Consider the following 23126-nt stretch of genomic DNA (forward strand, 5'->3'; position numbering starts at 1 on the left):
GGAGATGTCTCTTTAGACAATTTGCTTGGAGCATTTATAATGTTTAGGGTACCCACAAAAGAAAAAGCCCTGTTAAGACATTATCCTGAAAAAGGAGCAAGTTGACAGCTTTTTGCCTACTGTGAACACCAGAGATAGGATTTAGAGTTCAAACCGTAACAATGGCTCAAAGGAATTTTTTTTTTTACTTTGGTACTAAAAAGACAACAAAAAGATTTATTAAGTATGACTGAATTCAAAGCAGGAATTAAAAAGTGTAGGGGCACAGGGGGCTCAGTCGGTTAAACAACTGACTCTTATTTGGGCTCAGGTCATGATCTCACAATTGGTGAGATTGAGCCCCATGTCGAGCTCTGTACTGACAGCATGGAGCCTGCTTGGGATTCTCTCTCTCTTTCTCTCTCTCTCTCTTTCTCTCTCTCTCTCTCTCTGCCTCCCCCCTGCTCACACTTTCAATAAATAAATAAATAAATACTTTTAAAAAGAGGATTAAAAAGTGTATATTGCTCTCTCAGATTTAACTTAAATATTTTTGTGTATTCAATAAGTATCAAATAATATTTGGGGGGAATTAATTTTCCATCATAGGATATGGTCTAAACCTTTAATTTTGGGGAGATGATGACTAAGCCTTGTTTTAATTATGCATTTGATCTTTGACATTCACCCTATCTAGTTTGGAAAGTTTGTTTTCTTCTACAGTTGCTTTAATTAGAAGCTATAGAAAATTATTTTCCTCTGTCCACGATAGCTCAAGTTTAGAGTTTACATAAAACAGTTTTCTGATGCAGTCTGTGATCTGAATGTTCATCATTGTGATAAGACATGTTCATTAGTATGATCAATCCTAACAATGTGAAATCTCCTTAATTGTTCCTTCCTTTCTTCTAGACCTCCAATTGTAGCATGCTTCAGACCTCTTCTCTTCATCTCCTCTCTCTTTATGATGATCACATCCTGTTGCTTGGAGTTGCATACCATCCACAGGCAAATGACTCTTAAAACTTATGTCTCCAGCTCCACCCTTCCCCCCAGAACTCCAGACATAAATGGTCAATATTTGTTTGTGATCTCCATTTACATGTCGAAAAAGCTACTCAAATTTAGCATGTTTGAAGAACATTTCATGTCTCTAGGAAGGGAAACAAAAGACTCACCCATTCTCTTTCTTATCTCAGTTCATGGAAAAACCATTTCTCTTTCTCTCTTCAAGCCTTATGAGACTTTCTGACTGCTTCAAAACAGTTCCTAAATCTCAACCATTTCTTATTGCATTCATGAATACCACCATAGTCCGAGCCACATAATATCTCCCAGGGTATTAAAAGATCCTCCTCACATTCTCCTTGCTATCACTCTGCCTCAGCACACTCCAGCCGTGCTTACTCCTTTCTGCTGGTCCTCAAGAACACAAGCTAGCTCCTCCCCCACATCTCTACATTTCTGTGCTGTATGCCTGGAATACTCCTATCACAGATCTTTGCATGACTGTCCCCTTCATCTTACCCACAACTGCCCAAATGTCACCTCTTCAGAAGGATTGTCTTTGACCATGCCTCCAAACCAATTGTCACCCCCTATCTCCTTACTCTGCTTTACAGGTAGGATTTGTTTCTACCTGAAGTTATATTGTTTATTATTTTTGTCTCTCACTAGAATACAAGTTATTTGTCTCTCATCACTCTATCCACAGTATCAGAATAGTGTATACACATAGCAGACAATCAATAATATATGTTAACTGAATGAATGATAAACAGTCTTCTTTCCTAAGATTTTAGAGACCTCACATGGCTACAGCAGAAATTGGCCCTGACCTAACTGCTCTGGTGCTGCCTGTTTGCTGCTTTAGAAAATTTCGTGTGTGTGTGTGTGTGTGTGTGTGTGCACACGCATGCGTGCACACTGAGATAGCCTTGTCTCTAAGGCATTCTAGCATCAGGAGTTCAGACCAAGAATTGGAAGATGTAACCATGATTGATTCTAATACCAGAGCAGAGATACTTCTCTCCTCTCTGCTACAGCCTAAGTCTCCAGAACTATTGGATCGGCAGTGGTTGTTCAGGCTACTCTCCTGGGTATAGAAATTGGAATGTGCATCTAAATGCAAGACCACCAGTGATGCTATGGACTTGGAAAGAGATTAGCATAGCAATTAAGTGATTAAACTTATCTTTTATATCAAATTTCATTTCACCCCCATGTTCTCAAGTCCTACATGAGCTTGCTATATTCAAGGAACTGTGTTAAACACCACGGGAGCAATCTTAAATTACTGCTTCCAGGTAGAACGAAAGCAAAATTCGAAGATAAAATTTAATAAGATTTCTTATCATTTTTGTTTATTTTAAATAAGACTGTTTCTTCTTCCCAGCCACAGCTTCAAGCCAAAAAAATTACATTTCAACTCAATGATATCAGCAGCTATTTTCTGTCCATGTGCTGGTATCATGGCAGTCACAGGCAGGGAGACTCTGCTTAGTCCAGTTCACATCTTCCTCACTTGGATAAAGAACTCAGTGCACTTGACTCAACTTCGTTCTATCTTTGAGAAGCTGCATTGCTATTTGAAAGAAAATGAAGCTGTGTGTTTGCATATAACCAAAGATCTCAATTTTGTATAATTTACAGATATGATCCCATTTATCGTGCCTTTATAGGATTCGGGAGAAGAAAGTGGCCAACAGCCAGCACGCGCAGCCATAGTCACAGCAGCAGTATCAGCCACACTGACAGCAACATCAATAGCTAGGGTAACTTTTTTATACATGAGGTTATTACTTTTTTATTTTTTAATAACTTAATGAAACAGGACTGACCTTGAAGAAATGCATTTTCTGGAGTAAACAATGGAAAGGAGCTATTAACCTAACACAGCAGGAAATATATTGACCACAGTTAGAAATGTATTCTCTCAGAATGCAATACACAGAGTTTACTTACTGGTGCTAGTGTCTGCTTGAAAAACTAAAGAGAGAAAAAGAAACAGAAAACAAGAAAGACATATTTTCATTGTTGATGTATAATCTGCAAAGCCAGCATTCTGAAAATGCACAAAAGTATTTAACTGTGACTGGAGTATGTACTATTTTTCATAGTATGCCTCCTAAATATCCTTGTCCTTTTTAGATGTTTCAGACTGTGTAAAGGGAGTAAAATATTCAATTACTTTTTAATGTCTCAAAATCACTCTCAGCAAAATGAAATCAATGCAATTGCCAAGAGCCCTCTTTATAGGATCAGCTGTATTAATTCAAGATATGTCTCCTTCCCTCAGGTAACTTTAGTTTGAACATTGTTTATACTAAGTTTAACCCTTGGTGGAGACTGAATCCCATGCTTTCAAGAACGAATAAAAAATGGATAATTTTAACAAAGGCAGCAGAGATGTGTCACTTCTGCAAAAGATAATGAACAGATTGCTAGATAATAAATACAGCCTGCTTAGTGATATCCACAATTTCAAATCTTCAAATGCTACCTTAATGCACAGGCAAGGGGTTATAGACCTATAGGAGGCCAATTATACTGGACATGTTCCAGGAGGCCTAAGACATCTACCTGGAAAGAGTAGAATAGAACAGAGCTGTGCTCAACTTTTCATAAAATTCACTGTGAACTAAGTTCACAACAGATAAATTATGACCAAAACAGTGTTCAAAGTCAGGCTTGACTAAAGCAGGCACCGGATGATTGGTCTATAAAAAACTTGCACTCATAGCATTTTTCCAGAATTAACTAGTGACAGGAACTTTCTCCCTTCCAGTTTTCATGGGCATTATCTCAATATTTTTTCAGAGGAACTCAGGCCCTGGTTCAGTAAGGGTTCTCAGTAGTTCTTAAGAATTGCATATGATTCACAGGGCACCTGGGTGGCTCAGTCAATTAAGCAGCTGACTTCAGCTCAGGTCATGATCTCACGGCTTGTGGGTTCGAGCCCCGCATCGGGCTCTGTGCTCATGGCTCAGAACCTGGAGCCTGCTTTGGATTCTGTGTCTCCCTCTCTCTCTGCCCCTCCCCCACTCATGCTCCATCTCTCTCTCTCTCTCTCTCTCTCTCTCTCTCTCTCTGTCTCGAAAATAAATAAGCATTAAACAAAGAAAAAAAAAGAATTGCATATGATTCAGATTATCCCAACTACACTACCATGTAGATCTGAATTAACTCTTGGACTACACACTCATTAACAAAATAAAGAAGTCATTTAGACAGCATGGTGTAAAGGCCGATTCTGCTTCAGTTCTTCACTTTGTATGTTTAATATCACCTTGAGGAGAAATCTGCTGTTAGGACTTGGGAAGAAATTGAAATAAGCACATTCCCTATTTATCAATTGTACAGAAGACCTTTCCAGTGAAGCTAGATTAGCAGTTGGTATGACCTTCATGTGATAAAGAGAACTCCTTTGTATGTATTTTTTAAGTGGGCTCTTTTGTAGAACCAACTTAATGCCAAATAAAGCATTTTCACCTAAAGGCAAACAATAAAACATTCTGGTAATTACCTGATTTGTAAACTCACTTGATGAAAAAGAAAAAAAAATAATAATAGTCTTAACTGCTGTACAATACTAAGCCAAAAAGTTTCTGGCACTATTTGCAGATTTTGACTTAAAGGTTTAATTCAAGGTGAAAATTGCATTGGGACACATCCTGGGAGAAATAGTTATGGTTTTGTTCATTCTTTCCCCCTAAACAGGAAATTGCTTTTCCGAGTCTACACTATTTTAACAGCAGCATTAAATGCAGCTCACTGCCCTGAATTCAGATGTAATACCTTATAATGAAAATGGGGGTGGGCAAGGGAGGGAGAAAGCAGGTCAGATGCCAGATTGGGGTGAGTAAAATAGAATAACAATAACAATACCCAAATCCACCCCTGAGTAATTAGTTGCTATTTTTTTTTTAATGTGGTTAAAAAATATTTGGATCTAGTGAGCAAGCAAATGCTTTACTACATGCCCTTACGAGGGCATACTAATCATGTTAACACATTAGAGATAACTAGAAATGTTAGCTGTAAACCGGAAAACTGGAAAATTTTAAAGACTTCAAAGACATTCTATATAACATTTGCCAGAAGTAGATATTTGAAATATTGTCTACACTTTGCTGAATCTCAAAGGCGATAAAAATTACTATTTGGATCTAGAGACTTTTTTATTATGACCACTTTGGTGGTCAATGATTAACTTCTACCTCAAACTATACATTTCTGATAGGGAGACCATTATTTATTTATTTACTTTTAGTTTATTTCTTTATTTTGAGAGAGATCGTATGCAGGGGGAGGGGCAGAGAGAGAGGGAGAGAGAGAGGGAGAGAGAGAGGGAGAGACAGAGAATCTCAAGCAGGCTTTGTGCTATCAGGACAGAGCCCGACTCTGGGGCTCAATCCCATGAACCATGAGATCATGATCTGAGCCAAAATCAAGAGTCGGATATTTAACTGACTGAACCACCCAGGCACCAGGAAGACTATTTTTTAAAGTGAGACTAATCTGAACCCAATAGAGGAATATAGGGAATGAATGATGTGCATCTTTTCTCCCAAAATAGAAAATTGATTGTCTCTGTCAGTATTGACTCAATAGCAGGTTTCCTCAAATTTTTGCCATGGTGAAGTTAAAAGACAATGATATTAGGGTCAGGCACACATAGGTTCAAATCTAGACTCTCTCATTTTTAGGCTGAATATTTTTGGATAATTTACTAAACTTCCTTGATTCTCACTTTATCAGCTATAAAATAGATATATCAATATATCTTTTTAAGGGGCATAGGGAGGATTTAGTGAGATGTGCATATGCAAGCAGGTGACTACTATACTTTGTGGCATATACTAGGTGCTCAGTAAATGCTAGTTCCCCTGTAAACACATACGTAGGATCTATGGACTTAGTTTCATTTTACAACAAGAGAAACTGAGGCCGGTGAAATAAAATGACTAAGGCAAAATCAGTGAGTTTTTTTAGAGGCAAAGCTGGTCCTGGAATCTGATCTCCTGAACTGTCACTTAACACATATAGTGGGTACCAGGAAGGCCGGATATCACAGTAATTAAAACTTTGGAGTCAGACCAAACCCTAACCCAATGCATGGATTCAGCAAGTCATTTAACTTTTCTGAGACTCCGTGTCATCATTTAGAAAAATGGAAAGAATAGCCACCTCACAGAGGTGCCATAAAAATTGATTAGAATATGTGAATAACGTAGCAGTATCCTGCAGGTACTCGAAACTCAATGAATGGTAGTGATTATTATTAAATATTTACTAGGTGATGGGCATCATGGAAATTACTGTGAGATACCCCAAAATTCTTTGTCCTGGAAGAGCTTTCTGGGAAAATAACACAAAGAAAAATAATTATTGATGCTAAGCAGTATTTAAATGACAAATAAGTGACAGATAAGAAGCTAGTGCATTAAATGATGATGAAATAGATCATTTTATGTTGAGGTGGCCAGAAAAAGCCTCAGTGAGGAAGTAGGATTGAAGTCAAGCTCGAGAGAAGTAGATTCATTCATGTTAACAAAATATTAGTTACCTTTTTTCCTTTTTGTATAGGAAAGCTGACAAAGCATTTTTAATTTCAGAATTGTACACAGCTTCCTGAATGAAGCCTGATGGACAAATATTTCATCTTGAATACCAAAAAGGTAGCCACAAGCGTAAGTTTCGTGTGTGTGTGCGCTCGCGCACATATACTTGTACACACATGCTTAGTCACAAGTTTTTGTGAGATGGTTCACTTAAACTCCAAAAACATGCACTGTTTTCTAGGCCAATGGAATGTACATCTTAATAGTTCCCTTGTCTGAAGCACCGCGGAAAAAGTCTCATCGAGTTATTTCTCAACAACATCTCCACCACGGACAATTGATACACCCATTAAAAACACTGGCAGTGTGTCTGCTTTGGTTACCGTTTTGATGTGCTTTCTAATGGTGCTGCTTGCCTTTGGCAATAATTGTAATTCAATTTATGCAGCTACAAAATCATCCAATCTTACTGCCTATTCCATGTCACAAAATAACTTTTCTTTTTAGAGTTAATCAGCCTTACATTGTATATCTTCTATTACCTAGATTTCACTGCATCTCCCAATCCTTTTCAAGCTGAACAAGTTTGCATTCAAGAAAGAAAACACATTAGAAGTAAAGGGACCAACTTGGAATCGATGGCCAGAGAGGCCACTCATAAAAGTGGTGACTTGTCTCTATTACAAAAACTGGTGTGTGTGTGCGTGCCTGTGTGTGTGCGTGGGGGGGGGTGTGCGTGCACGCGTGTGTGTGCGCAAGTGTGTGCATTTGGTTGTGGGTGTGTGTGTGTCCATGTGAGTGTGGGGGGGTTGGGGGTGCGTGTGTGTGCACGTTTGTGTGTGTGTGTGTAGGTGTGTGTGTGTGTGTGTGTGTGCACGCGTGTGTGTGTGTATTTTGCTCTGGATAAAGAGGATATTTTAAATCTTTAATTATATAGACACTGTTCTAAGGTAACATTTTAAAATAATTTTATGCATGATTTTATTTCATTTTTATACAAACTTTGAAATGCAGTTGAAAGTGTTCTCAAGGCAAGCATTGTGTATACATAACCACTCTGTCAAGTCATCTTAATATTGAGAAGTATAAATATGAAATAACTTTTTCTTCTAATCACAGCTTTCAGTGATGTTCTGTATAATTTGCCTGTACTTTGATGTTATCTTGGGCCAATTCTATCATTTTCAGCATTTAAAAGTTTAATCTCAGAGTCTATTAGGGTTTCTTCATGCACTGCCAGCTGTTTGCCAGAGTACAGTCTTGAGCTGGGACCCTGACTTCTTCTTTGAGTGATCTCTTCTCAGTTCCTCCTTTAACACCAAGTCCTCCAGGGTTGGGTAGAGAAAAGGCAGAAGAAAGGAACAAATGTCTCTTTCTTACCTGGGCTGTCCTGACGCTTCTTCGTGGGATTTGCTCCTTCAGTAAATCTAACTTACTGTTTATCGGTATCCATTATGTGTCTGAGTCCAGAAGTTGATCCTCCTATGGCACAGAGCATTGCTACCCAAAATGTGGCCCACAGACTGGCAGCATTGCCATCATCTGATGAAACTGGTAGAGCCTTAGCTCCCACACCTGCCGAATCAAAATCTGAATGTTAACAAGATCCCCGGGTGATTTGTATGCACATTAAAGTTAAACTGTTGTGGTGAAAAGCGGCTCTTTTTTATTTTCCTTCTGTCACAGTCTGATATACTTTTAAAGTACAATAAAAATAAGTCGATAGAAAAATAATTGTTTTAAAAATGCATGCAAAGCGCAAACCAAAGTTTTGTTATTTGATTCAACAGATAGACCACAATGCAGTAAAAAGTACCAGACCTGCCCTCCCACCAGAAACATACATGAAACAGTACTTTTTAAACATTAGACAAGAGGCAACACAGGACTTTAATCCCTAAGAGAAGGGAAACAGACAAGATGAGCCTTATTAGCACCTTTGCCTAAAGGCATGACACAGATAAGGGGGAGGGAACACAAGCAAGGACAGGCTCACAAAATTGAGGAGTCAGACCTAAGAGTTCACTCAAATTGGAATGGCTTGACTTTGTGGGGCAGAGTTGTTTGTTGTTGTTGTTGTTGTTGTTGTTGTTTTAATGTTTATTTTTGAGAGAGAGAGAGAGAGAAAACACAGGGGAGGGGCAGAGAAGGAGACAGGATCTGAAGCGAGCTCTGCACTGATAGCAGAGAACCTGATTGGGGCTTGAACTTACAGGCTATGAGATCATGACCTGAGCTGAAGTCCAATGCTTAACCAGCTGAACCACCGAGACACCCCTGGGGCAGAGTTTTAGAAAGGAAGTAGCTGGGAAGAATAAGAGCACAAGAAATCTCAAATTTGTGATTGAATTCTAAGCAAAGAGTAACGTTTTGCACTCAATTGGAACTTCATGCAACTGGGCAAAAACTCAGGGACCTGTAAAGGAGCAAATCCAAAGTTCACATGGGGTTAGGAGACATTTCAGTTTCAACCAGTTAAGGTGGGGAAATCTTTGATAGATTTTTCTCCTTCAAACTCAGACCTACAGTTTCCAGATTAACATAGTGGAAGTTAAGAAAAGAAACTTTAAGGGGCACCTGGGTGGCTCAGTCAGTTAAGCGTCCACTTTGGCTCAGGTCATGATCTCACAGGTTGTGGGTTCAAACCCCACGTCGGGCTCTGTGCTGACAGCTCAGAGTCTGGAGCCTACTTCAGATGCTGTGTCTCCCTCTCTCTCTCTGTCCCTCCCTGCTCACACTCTGTCTCTTCCTGTCTCTCAAAAATGAATAAACATTTTTAAAAAATTACAGAAAGAAAAAGAACTTTAAAAAATCCTGAAAGACAGGTTTCTCTCTTTCTGGACTAGGAGTAATTTCATGTTAACAAAATGAAACCTTAAGAAATTATTACTCAAGTTTAGTTTGAACAATAGGAAAAAATAATGACCAATCAGAGACGATGTAATGGTCTTTGTGTTGGAGAAACTGGAAACAGAAAGAAAATGAATGACTGTTGGTATACTCATATTGTTCTCTACTAACCACAATTTTTATCCAGACCTGGGAAAATCTTAGTCCTGGACATCACAGTATGTGTGAAAGAGGCCTCTTACTTCAAGTATAAGTGTCGCCTGGTACTGTTTGAAGTGATCTTTCCTTTCCCAGGTGGCAGTTTTTTTAACTGACCTAGGTGTGACTAGGGACCAGAAAAACCTAGTCGAAAGTAGTGTCTAGCCAGTAGGATGGTACAAAGGCTGGCAAAGACTCAATTATAGGTATGTCTGCTTTAAGCTCCTGAAAATGTGCAGCAAGTTCAAACTTTAAATATCAGAAAATCGTTCAAGTAACAAAACGATGCTAGGAGTAAAGTGAATTCAGGTATAGATTTGGCAGAAATAAAACAAAACCTTTAAATATGAACCTAGAACATGTGGGTTTGAGTCGCAAACTTGTCTGTTAATAGGTCTTTGATCTAGGATAAGCAACAAGCTGTATTTTTTACATTTCTATATTATAAAATACAGATTTAAATAATACAGCTGACATGAAAATGGTATGTAAAGTATAAAATGCTATGAGTATTATATGTGTGTATGCTTTTTTAAATAAACAAGCACTTGTATACCACTCAGTATGCACTAAGCACTGGTCTGTACATTTTTTTCACAAATATTAACTCACCTAAGTGCCATTTTACAGGTGAGGAAACTTGAGTTACCGGGAGATGAAATAACTTGGACGAGATCACACAGAGTTAGTAAATGGTAGAGCTCGGATTGGAATCCAAAAATCCAATTCCAGAGTCCATGCTAACCCAAGTTTTATATGCTCTTTAAGAGCAGAAAAATCAGCTTTGCTGGCAAGTCCCTGGATCTTTCTGGCTTGCACTTAGAAAAGACTTTCTTGAGTCATTGTTTTCTTTGGTATGACCTAAGTAAGTATGCCTTCGGTGTAGTAGGGAGGGATCAAAGAGAAAGAAAAATACATAGAAACCAAACCTTTGAGTCAAATTATTTTCAACTCAGTTTAAAAAGGTACCATTTACAAAGACTGTTTGGAAGCCATGTTGGAAATGCACAATATACATAGTATGTCTTATGTAATATATATAAACTACTGTACATGCTTAATATTCATGGGGACTAGCAGTTAATGCACGATATACATAGTATGTCTTATGTAATATGGGGGTGTATAGTACTACTTATGGGACATATGGGTTAATAATTGATAGGCTGATTTCACATTACATGTTTTGTGTCATGGTAATAGGGGATTTTCACTTGTTTTTTTGTGGAAAATGAAGACATACTGGGCAAGCACAGTATGGGTATATGCCATATATGAATTATGAAAGTTGTGGTGTTGGTTTCTGGTATTGGCAAGGAATAGTTTAAGACAGAATTTCAGCTTTGGGTGCTGATAGTGGGGCTGTTGCTTCTTCCTTGAAGTCTTGGGGAGGGCATATGTTCTCCTTTTTTTGGTTTACAAGACCAAGGTATTTTATATACTACAAAGACTCTTCATTTGAGGAGACGGTTTTCAATAATGCCTGAGATGGGCCATCAAATACAATAGGTTGGTAATTTTCAAACTTTATCCTGAGGTCCATTGTTTGACTATGATGTCTTCCTGCAGAGCCACGGACTGATCCCAGAATGCAAGTTCATAGTGAAAGATACAAAATTCCAAAGACTTTTCTTTTCCGTAAGATTAAAGGAACTTATTAATAACTATTCAGTTTCTAAGTTTGGTATTTATAAACCAAGTGAAGCATATCATTAAAACTTACTGAGCATTATTTTTCAGGATTTTGTAAGAAATCTAAGTTCTTACTCTTCCTACACACATGCCCCTACTTAGAATCCCATGGGCCCCCAGGACAGGCAAGATATGCAAGCTGCAGAGTCTTTTACCTCATGTAAGCGCACCATGACAAAAAAAAAAAAATTTAACATTTTGAAACTGGAATACGTAAAAAATGTTCAAAGAATCATACACTTAGAAAAATATAAGGGGGGGGGCGCCTGGGTGGCGCAGTCGGTCAAGCGTCCGACTTCAGCCAGGTCACGATCTCACGGTCCGTGAGTTCGAGCCCCGCGTCGGGCTCTGGGCTGATGGCTCAGAGCCTGGAGCCTGTTTCCGATTCTGTGTCTCTCTCTCTCTCTGCCCCTCCCCCGTTCATGCTCTGTCTCTCTCTGTCCCAAAAATAAATAAACGTGGAAAAAAAAAAATTAAAAAAAAAAAATATATAAGGGAATCGGCTTCTACATCTTTAATTTCTATATATAATGCTCCTTCCCAGAACTGATCTTCCTAAAAGAATGCCTTTGGACCAACTTTTTCTTTTTTTCTTTTTTAACGTTTATTTATTTTTGAGACAGAGAGAGACAGAGCATGAACAGGGGAGGGGCAGAGAGAGAGGGAGACACAGAATCTGAAACGGGCTCCAAGCTCTGAGCTGTCAGCACAGAGCCCAACGCGGGGCTCAAACTCACGGACCGTGAGATCATGACCTGAGCCGAAGTCGGACGCTTAACCAACTGAGCCAACCAGGCGCCCCTGGACCAACTTTTTCTATCTTGCCTCCCCTTTCACAATTTTTCTTCTTTCAATTTAGAAAAGAACAGGATCTTCTTTCCTTATCTTACAATAATCCTGCTGAGATATATTTTACTTTTTATGCTTAACAATTAGCCACCAAAATTTGAACCTACATCGTATGTTTTTGATCCATTGTCCATTAATAATTATAATTGTATAAATTCAATTCAGTAGACATTTCAACATTTAAAGCTTATGGTCAAAGGAATTAAAAAATAAAATTATTTGTATGTATGTTTTTGTTGTAGAAAAATATGTCTGAGTGGCCATTATAAAGTTTCAGGTAAACATTTTGCATGAGGATTAAATCATGTGGGAAAAGTAGAATAGAATTAAAAGTTCAAGGATAAATGATGCAAAATTTATAACTGTCAAAAGGAACTTCTATTGTTTATGTATTTGGGTGATGATGTGTTTCATATTGTGTTGGTTAGATTCCAGGGAATACACATAAAAGGATAATTTGTAAGATATTTTTAAATGTCAGCATTCAGAGTGTACCATAAATTACGAACTTTGTAAAATTTTAAATTTATGATGGAAAATCCAAATTTAGCCTAAAGATGAGGAAGAGGGTAAAATTTTTTCCAAAGTCTTATAGGTTCAAACACCACTAACCTAGGGACCATCCTTTGCTCATTCTGGGCCATAAGAAGGTTGTACACTCAGATCATGTTATTATGGCCTCTTAAAGAACTGCCTTCACTGAATTTCACTTTAGCATTGACTGAGCTTTTATAGAAAGTAATTACAGGAAACAGCCATATGGAATCCATTACTCCAGAGAAATACTAATAAAGGTAGTATATACCACATCACAAAATGCCCTCTAAACAAAGTCCCATATGAAAATTTTCTTTTGAAATTCAGTTCCAGGAACAGCTTTGCTTTCCTTGAGTATTTGGTGTGTTTCTTCCTTTCTTATCATAAGACATAATAGTGGTCATATTTTCCTTTTCACTTTGTCCCACAGGGAGTTTGCAACTAAATCTTAGGTTAGATACAAATATCTATTTCGGTCCTAAGAGTTGGCACAAAATTTTGTTGCAGTCCCCTCAATCTATTCTTTCTTTTTAATTTTATTTATTTATTTTGGGAGAGAAAGGGAGAGAGAGCTTGAGCAGAGTAGGGGCAGAGAGAGACAGAGAGAGGAGAGAGAGAATCCCAAGCAGGCTTGGTGCTGTCAGCACAGAGCTCTGCTCGGGGCTTGATCCCATGAACCGTGAGATCATGACCTGAGCCAAAACCAAGAGTCAGACACTTGACTGAGCCACCCAGGCGCCCCACCTTTAATCTATTCTTACTTGTAACTTCTTCTAAATTTTTCTTTCTAATTCTGTTTACCATCATGTTTTGATGTATGTTTGTTAACCTGCCTCCAAGTCTTTTGTGGAGGCAGGGCATGAATCAATGGGAATTTAAACATGCGTTCTTTTCACGTAGGAATCACAGGCAAATCTCCACCTGTTCTTCGGCATATTCTTAGTATGTGTTGGATACATAAAATTACTAAAAATGAGAACCATCGATGACAAGGAGAAGCCACCATCATTATTTCCAAGTAATGCCTGATTCTAACCAGTTTCTTACGCAAGCAGACCCTGTGCATCTATTTCCTATTGGCATGAGCATAGGCATGGCTCTAGCTCTTGACTTCCACATCCAGTTAACAAGATTTATGGTATCTATAAAATAAAATTTTCATCAGATTCAATAGTGTCAACAGTGTCTTTAAAAAAAATGAGTTTATCAAAATGGATAAAGGACCTGAATGTGAGACAGGAAACCATCAAAACCTTAGAGGAGAAAGCAGGAAAAGACCTCTCTGACCTCAGCCGTAGCAATCTCTTACTCGACACATCCCCAAAGGCAAGGGAATTAAAAGTAAAAGTGAATTACGGGACCTTATGAAGATAAAAAGCTTCTGCACAGCAAAGGAAACAACCAACAAAACTAAAAGGCAACCAACGGAATGGGAAAAGATATTTGCAAATGACATATCGGACAAAGGGCTAGTATCCAAAATCTATAAAGAACTCACCAAACTCCACACCCGAAAAACAAATAACCCAGTGAAGAAATGGGCAGAAAACATGAATAGACACTTCTCTAAAGAAGACATCCGGATGGCCAACAGGCACATGAAAAGATGTTCAACGTCGCTCCTTATCAGGGAAATACAAATCATAACCACACTCAGGTATCACCTCACGCCAGTCAGAGTGGCCAAAATGAACAAATCAGGAGACTATAGATGCTGGAGAGGATGTGGAGAAACGGGAACCCTCTTGCACTGTTGGTGGGAATGCAAATTGGTGCAGCCGCTCTGGAAAGCAGTGTGGAGGTTCCTCAGAAAATTAAAAATAGACCTACCCTATGACCCAGCAATAGCACTGCTAGGAATCTACCCAAGGGATACAGGAGTACTGATGCATAGGGGCACTTGTACCCCAATGTTCATAGCAGCACTCTCAACAATAGCCAAATTATGGAAAGAGCCTAAATGTCCATCAACGGATGAATGGATAAAAAAATTGTGGTTTATATACACAATGGAGTACTATGTGGCAATGAGAAAGAATGAAATATGGCCCTTTGTAGGAACATGGATGGAACTGGAGAGTGTGATGCTAAGTGAAATAAGCCATACAGAGAAAGACAGATACCATATGGTTTCACTCTTATGTGGATCCTGAGAAACTTAACAGAAACCCATGGGGGAGGGGAAGGAAAAAAAAAAAAAAGAGGTTAGAGTGGGAGAGAGCCAAAGCATAAGAGACTTAAAAACTGAAAACAGGGGCGCCTGGGTGGCGCAGTCGGTTAAGCGTCTGACTTCAGCCAGGTCACGATCTTGCGGTCCGTGAGTTCGAGCCCCGCGTTGGGCTCTGGGCTGATGGCTCAGAGCCTGGAGCCTGTTTCCGATTCTGTGTCTCCCTCTCTCTCTGCCTCTCCCCCGTTCATGCTCTGTCTCTCTCTGTCCCAAAAATAAATAAACGTTGAAAAAAAAAAAAAAACTGAGAACTGAGGGTTGGTGGGGGGGGAGAGGGGGAGAGGGGGAGAGGGGGAGGGGGGGAGGGGGGTGATGGGTATTGAGGAGGGCACCTTTTGGGATGAGCACTGGGTGTTGTATGGAAACCAATTTGACAATAAATTTCATATATAATAAATAAATAAATAAATAAATGAATAAATAAATAAATAAATAAAATGAGTTTAAATTTGTAACAGTATGTCAGACTAAAGCTTCTTGACAAGAGATGAGAATATCCACCAACACTTCTTTTCTAAAACAGCACTTGTATTTTCTTTTAGCGAATCCTGATCTCATTTGATAATCCCTTTCCCTTGAAGCTTTGTCTTAAATGAATAATCCCTTCTAACCAATTATTGTGGCAGGTATCATCTTAGCAGCATACTGATGGGTAAAGAAAAATTCCCCTTGCCAACACACAGCTGGGTCCTCCTCCACCCCCACTGTCTCCCCATCTCACCTCCACAGAAGGCACCTGTGACTTCACCTCTCCCCATCTCTCTTCCATTCTGAGAGTCTGGCACTTTTAACCATGGGTCTTTCCCATCTCAACCATATTTTCTTCACTCCATAAAAAATACTGAGTGGCCAATACATAGTGGACACCAAGTTGAGGTACAAGGAATACAAGAAGACCATCAGCAAACATGAGAGAGGTTTCCACTGGGAATTTAATTTGCCCCTCACTTCTCATTCTCCTGCGTTCTTCTCCAAGTCCTGTTTAACATTGTACCACATCACATCCCAGGCCTCACACTTTTATTTCCATTCTGTTATTTAAATAAGCTCTATTATCACACACACAGACACACATGTATCATACACATGCAACATGGACTTTATGTAGAGGATTATACAGACGTCTTCTCTAAGGTGATATTCAACTTGATACATGTTTGCCACACAGAAATATCTGAATTAAACTGGCAACTTAATTAACTGGGTAGAGAAGTAAGTGCTCATAGTAATTTTACTCACAGTAGTCGGTCCTAACTATGGGACCTTTTAGATCTATGTGAGTGACAGTGAGAAGAACACAAGTAGTTGTGTGAGATATATGCAATAAATAATAAGACAGACAAAATTTTATCCACCAAATTTTATTCAACATTGAATTTTTGAAATAAATGTACAAATACAACATTTTGGGCTGTGACTTCAAAGGAATTATCATGTACCAAAAAGTGGTAAACGGCCTCCTAGGAGTGTGGGTCCAGACAACTAGCCAAACTGCATTTCATTGACTACTATGTAGAGGTTTGAGTAGCTAAATTCAATCTCAGGACCTGGATAAAGCTTAATTGCTGTGTAATCTCCAAAGGATTGAAACAAAAGCAACAAAGCCAGAAGGCTGTGTGTGTAATCAGTAAGGGAAGTGGACTGTGGATACCCTCTTCCCCCATCCTTACCCCATCACTGTTCTCATTAGTTGACTTGGCAAAGCAAGGAGTCTGGAAAAAATGACTAAAAATCATTTGCTTTGTCGCGATGAACTTAATCCACCACCACTAACCCATCTCCCCTACAGAAGTCTGAGTTAATTCTCAGTATAAAATTAATGTTTTTGCATGAGTTGATTCTTTAAGAATATCCAGAAGGTGCTAACTACTACAACCATAATGACCACTTGCATGTGCACAAGAGCCAATGGACAGGAAGACAGCTGACCTCTAGTATAATGATGGGGTTCAGGATATGCTACCCAATATGGCACCTTGGCATATTAAATATTTTAAGCTGAAGGAATTTGGGAAAATGGCAGAAGCAGGAAGGTCATGCTCACTTCTCCACCTTGCCTTTTTTCCCTGAAACAGGTCATAAAACTTCCATGTGAAAGGAACCTTCCCTGTGCTTGGAGGAAGAAAGACATTCTCATCACCAGAGTCAGGAAATTTAGGGCCAAGAAATCTATACAAACAAAACTTGTTTAACTTTTATTGTACTAGTTAGTTACTTCATCATTTCCTACCTTTAGCCCAAACCCCTCTGTCTTGTCAATTCTTCACAAATTTGTTGTTTCTTTTCCTAAAAGACATAAAAGCTTTCTGCTCTGGTCACTTCTTTGGGTCTTCTTTCTCTTGGGAAGGATCCCATTTAAATGTAAAAATTCAATAAAATTTGTAGGCTTTTCTCCTATTAATCTTTGTTCTTTTAATTTTTAGACCCAGCCAGGGACACTAAAAGGCTAAGGCAAACTTTTTCTTCCCTTACAATACAGATGTCAAAACTCTCAGTTGAATTGGCACTCCACCTTCATTCTAGCCTCATTCTAAAAGAAATTGCCTTGATTTGACTGGAAATGCAGCAACTCAGTATGATAACCTTGTTATCTCATACTATTCAGATGGTTTGATCTCCAGGTGTCCATACACATGTGACTTGCTTGTACTGTGTCACTTGCCACGAATGCCCTCTGTCCCTTGCTCAGATAGCCTTCTATATCCTGGCCCCTGAACCGTGCAAACTAGTGTCCATTTTCCCTCTTGATAAGTCTGATCAATATCAGTTCATCCTACAGATCCCAGTTTAAATGTCATCTCCTTGTCAGATCTTCTTCATCCTTCCAAGGCAAAGTTGTCAAATATCACTGCCATTCTATTCTTTTATAATTATTTTTCAAATTCTCTTATTAATCTACTAGCACTTTAGTTCCTTGAAGGACAAGTTCACAACTTACGCATATCTGTATCATTAGAACCCAACAATTTTAGAATATTATGCTTTGTTGAAAGACTAGAATATAAATAAAAGAAACAGTAGGTGAACACCAACTGGGTTTAAAACAGAAGGCTCAATATACCTATTTATTGATTCATCATAAACATTAAACTAGTTTAATTATGGCTAAAAAGAAATACCTTTTCATGATCATAAATTTACCAGAGCTGCAAAATTCATAATATGAACACAAGCATATATAATAGTAGAAACGCAAATCAATCATATTGCACCAGTCAAAAGCTGGAGACTCAGTTTTTCACTGGTGAATTAAAACCCTTTATTCATTTTTTTTTGGAGTTAATGATCGTAAGCATTAATTTCAGTTCTATACCATTTAAACTGGACCACTTCTTGATAATTATAGAATGCTTTCATCAAGAATATTGGTTTTATTCAGAATCCTGACTATAAAATTAAACCCCCTACCTCAGAGGCATGTATAAAATTTTTCTAGATGTTAAATGTGTAATTATAATTATTTAATTTGTTGGAAATAGTACTATGAACTAAAATTAGTATTTCATCTCATTCCAGAAAATAAAAATACGTTTTGCACCTTTAAATCACTATTTAATTTTGAATATCATGCTGATATTGATAACTGATTCTGAATATGAGGGTTGATGTATTTTTATTATGCCTTCTACCAAGTAGGAATTTGAAGCTAGTTAATTAAACCATACATTATTACAATTTGTAAGGTAGTGAGATTCTCTTAGAATGTTGGAGAGTTCTTTATTGACAAACAATTTTCTCTTGAAAATGAAAGTCCACTCTTAATATGTAATAGTTTATTTCCAAGTGTATTTTCATATATTAATTCCATGGAATGCCATATTTAATGTTGTAAAACTCTGAGATTTTTGTTCCTTAGGACATATAAGCTCTGTATTAATATACTAGAGTTAATGTGCAATAAAAGGACAATATTTGTCCCTATCAACATGAATTATAAGACCAGATAACATCCATTTAAAATTTTAATGCACCTCAATCTTCTCAAATATATCTGTTCTGACTGGTATTGTCCATCTGTGTTTGTTCATAAACATCAAAATAAAGGAAAACCTAACAATTTTTATTACATTGATTATTAACCATCTGCTAAATCTCAAAAAACAAGTAAAGATTAGCCATATGTATGAGGTGGAGAACGATAATGCAGCCCAGTGGTCTTTAACAAGGGAAGATCATGACTGATCTATGACCCTTTTACAAAATACAGAGTTCTGCATCAACCCTCTGAAATTCGGATACAGTTATTTGAGTGTAAACCCACAGTTTGAGTTGTGTTAGGCAAAGACAATGGCAAATTCTAACAGAAAGGTATGGAATAAATACATAAGAGAAGGAATATGAATATGCAAAAGCAATCAGAAACTCTCTATATTTTATTTCTACAATATGAACTAAAGATCTAGAGTGATATCTTAATGAAAAATTATTTAAATTTTAATTCTTTCTGATTTTCAATATTATCCTTATGTATTCTTAATGTTTTTACAATGAATCTCATTATTAACTCTTTCACAAATATTACATGATCTCCTTTTGCATACCAACAACACAATAGGTGCTGGGATGTAAAGCGAAATGAGATGAGGATGCTCCTTCACAGGAGACATGATTTTTACTTGAAAAACATGAATAATAATCATTTTTATTTTAAACTTCATACTTACATGATACATCTGACTTAATAATTTGTCCAAAGTCTGCAAAGTTTCGAAATTCATATTATGAACAAAATTCAGACCCTAGTAACATCCATTTCAACGATCTAAACCTCCTAATCTCAGAATCACTCAATAGCTAATTGTTCATCCCAGTCTTGTCTTTGAACTTGGCATTTCAATTGTTTTCTCTTTTGTTATGATTCTGGCCGTAATGCCATGGTTATCTATTTTATCTCACCCAACATAATACCTTAGCTGGCAAAGAAACTAGCCTCTTCCTTATGGTGGTGATGTGATGGCATGTTATTATTTCTCCTTTTTAAAATTTTTTTTAATATTTTGGTTTCTGGGAGTTTAAAGTGTCAAAGACCTTAAGAGATGAGTCATCAAAGAAAACCTAAAGAAGTGAACAAACTAAGCTCTAAGAGATGTTCCTGCTCATCAGTGCAGGATCTCAGTAAAACCGAGACCTGGAACAGGACAAAAGTGAAAGTCTCTGAGTAAATGAGATACCATGTGATCGCTCCAGCATAGTGCCTAGGCAGGCTAATAAATATTCATTAAGGGAGTGTCCAACATTTATTTAAAAATGGGTTTCTAGGGGCGCCTGGATGGCGCAGTCGGTTAAGCGTCCGACTTCAGCCAGGTCACGATCTCGCGGTCCGGGAGTTCTAGCCCCGCGTCAGGCTCTGGGCTGATGGCTCAGAGCCTGGAGCCTGCTTCCGATTCTGTGTCTCCCTCTCTCTCTCTGCCCCTCCCCCGTTCATGCTCTGTCTCTCTCTGTCTTAAAAATAAATAAACGTTGGGAAAAAAAATTTTAAAAAAAATGGGTTTCTAAATAGAAAGCTCTTAAAACACCACTTGGCACAAAGTAAGTGGCTCATAAATGTTAGCTGATATTGAAAGGAAGGAAAGAAGGAAGGGAAGCCTGAACAGCATTGAGAGAAGTAGAGAATGAGATTCCCTTGGGACAAAGCCTCCCTTCTCTTCTCTTAAGTCCCCAAAATTGAATGCTTTAAACTTGTTAAAGTCTTCACTTAAAACCAAAGTCCTACCACCTTAGAAGACAATTCTGTTTCCAGCTTTTGTTGAGTTTCATGCCCCCTCAAAGGGTCTTATCAAAGTTCTATATTCCTGTCTTATGCATTCAATTTCTCCTTGAGAAATATTGGTAAATGCATTTCATTATATTTTACTAAGGTTCTAGCACGCTAGCCATGTTTGAGAGTCTCTTATGGATTAGAACCTGTGAGCTTTCTTCCTGGCCTACTCATGAACAATTCTTTCATTTCTTCATCCAGCCATTCGTTCAGTTACTCAGCCTGAAAACAAAGTCCATGAGGGGTTAAGTGATTTGCCTGGGCTGCAGAATTCATGGTTTGATAGAGACTTAAACCTAACTCTCTGCCATCATCAGAGGACTCTTGCCTTTTCATTATGATTTCTTACTTAAAATTCAAACTGAAGAACTTTTTATGCTCTGTATTTCAAATGTAGAAATTAAAAATCAATTTTAAAATATCTTCTGAAATTGTGAAAACTAACAAAAATAGATAAGCCTCCTTTAAAAATCCTTTTCTGATTTTACTGTAGTCGGTGTCAGTAGTCTGTTATTATAAGCTAGTGCATTAATTTTATGTGAGTAGCACACAAATTCAGTAAACATTTATTTATAATATGATATGACAGATGCTATTCTAGACTCTATAATCGTGGTGAAGGATCTTTTTTTTTTTTTTTCAAACCAGAGACACTATGAGCGGTAGAGCACAATATAATAATAATGCATACTATCACAGGGCTATGGCATTTTCAAGGATTGTGCTGGAATTTGGCCAATAATATAACAGAAAATGGTTCTGATGTTTGCCATCACATGTTCATGACCTTCAGACAATATTGTACTTCATGATTTTCAGATAATAAGAAAGTAAATTGTGAATGCTTTTATTCCATTTTCTCTACTCTTCTAAAAACTGGAATTTACCAAAAAAAAATAAAATTTCATGGTTAGTAGAATGTAAATAATCTCGCATATCCCTAAAAACATAAAATGAGAAATTCACATTGGCCAGAGTCCTAAGTGGTCTTGTAAAACTAATATTTTTATTCACTGAAGCTTTTATTGCTTTTTCATTTCTAGAAAAGAAAGATTTGTGGGTTTCTGATTTAGAATTTTCCTGTACTTTCCAAGTAAAATAATCACACAAGATTGAGAATTGTGACAGATAGTATTTTTCCAAAAATGGCTGCACCCATACCTAGCTCATTCCACATTCTTCTTACAATATGATGTCCATGTCCTTTCATCAAGAGGTGGGGTCTGTGTGTGTTCCCCTGTACTTTGGGAAGACCTTTGTAACTGCCTCCACCAATAGATGGAGGAGATGCTCCATCAAAGAAATGATGCTCTGTGACTTCTCAGACCAAGCTACAAAAGATAATTCAGCTTTTTTTTTTCCTTGAGACACATGGGTTTTTTTTTTAATTTTTTAACGTTTATTTATTTTTAAGACAGAGAGAGACAGAGCATGAATAGGGGGAGGGCCAGAAAGAGAAGGAGACACAGAAACAGAAGCAGGCTCCAGGCTCTGAGCTGTCAGCACAGAGCCCGACGCAGGGCTCCAACTCATGCAGCACAAGATCATGACCTCAGCCGAAGTAGGACGCTCAACCGACTGAGCCATCCAGGTGCCCCGAGACACATGTTTTTGAAGCTCCAGACCACTCTATAAGAGTCCAACTATAATGCAACTTTAGTTCTGCAGAAACTACATGGAGAAAAAGAGAAATGCCCAAGGATCCCCAGCTGTTCTACTCCTCATCAATTTTAGTCTTTCCAGTCCAGCCTTCAGACATGTTGAGTCAGAAGACTTCAGATAATTCCAGCCCCTAACTATTGGACTACCTCAGCCATGATGAGTGGAAAGGAAGTGAGGTGTTCTCACCAAGCCCTGCCCAGACTGCCGATTCTTGGTATGTAAGCAAAATAAATGTTGCTTTAAATCACTAAGCTCTGAGTTTGTTACACAGTCTCAGTAATTGGAACAGAGATGTCCACTCCATGCAATGACTTGGAGTCAAGCAAATATGGCAAAGAATACCTATATCATTCATCCATTCCTATAAATATGTATTAAGTACCTAACATGTGCCCATCACTATGCCAGTCAGTGGCTGTAGAGCGGTAAGCAAAACAGGCAGTATTGGCCACCATGAAATTTAAACCATTGGAAATGTGCTGACAACAGGCAGGCCTATGAACAATCTGATGCCCTATCACAGTGGGCATTAGTAGCAGATTCTACAAAAAGATGATTGTTATAGAAATGGTAATGGAAATAGCTGATATCTTTCCTTTCTCAGTGGTGATGTGTACTCCCCTGCCAATCAAATATCCCTCTGCACAGGAAAACATAATGCCAACCCTGGCCAAAATGTACATTAAAGAACAGTAGGAAAGAATAACAGATGGATGAGATAACTCAGAATCTTGCAGTCAGACATATGATTCTGAACATCTCTTTCTTTATATTAAATTGTGGATAACAGACACCATATTGGGATAACATG

The sequence above is a fragment of the Lynx rufus genome, unplaced genomic scaffold, assembly GCF_022079265.1.
Source record: "Lynx rufus isolate CCGP_SWC_20201006 ecotype Redwood Valley unplaced genomic scaffold, mLynRuf1.p SCAF_2, whole genome shotgun sequence".
In the NCBI taxonomy this organism is placed as follows: domain Eukaryota; kingdom Metazoa; phylum Chordata; class Mammalia; order Carnivora; family Felidae; genus Lynx; species Lynx rufus.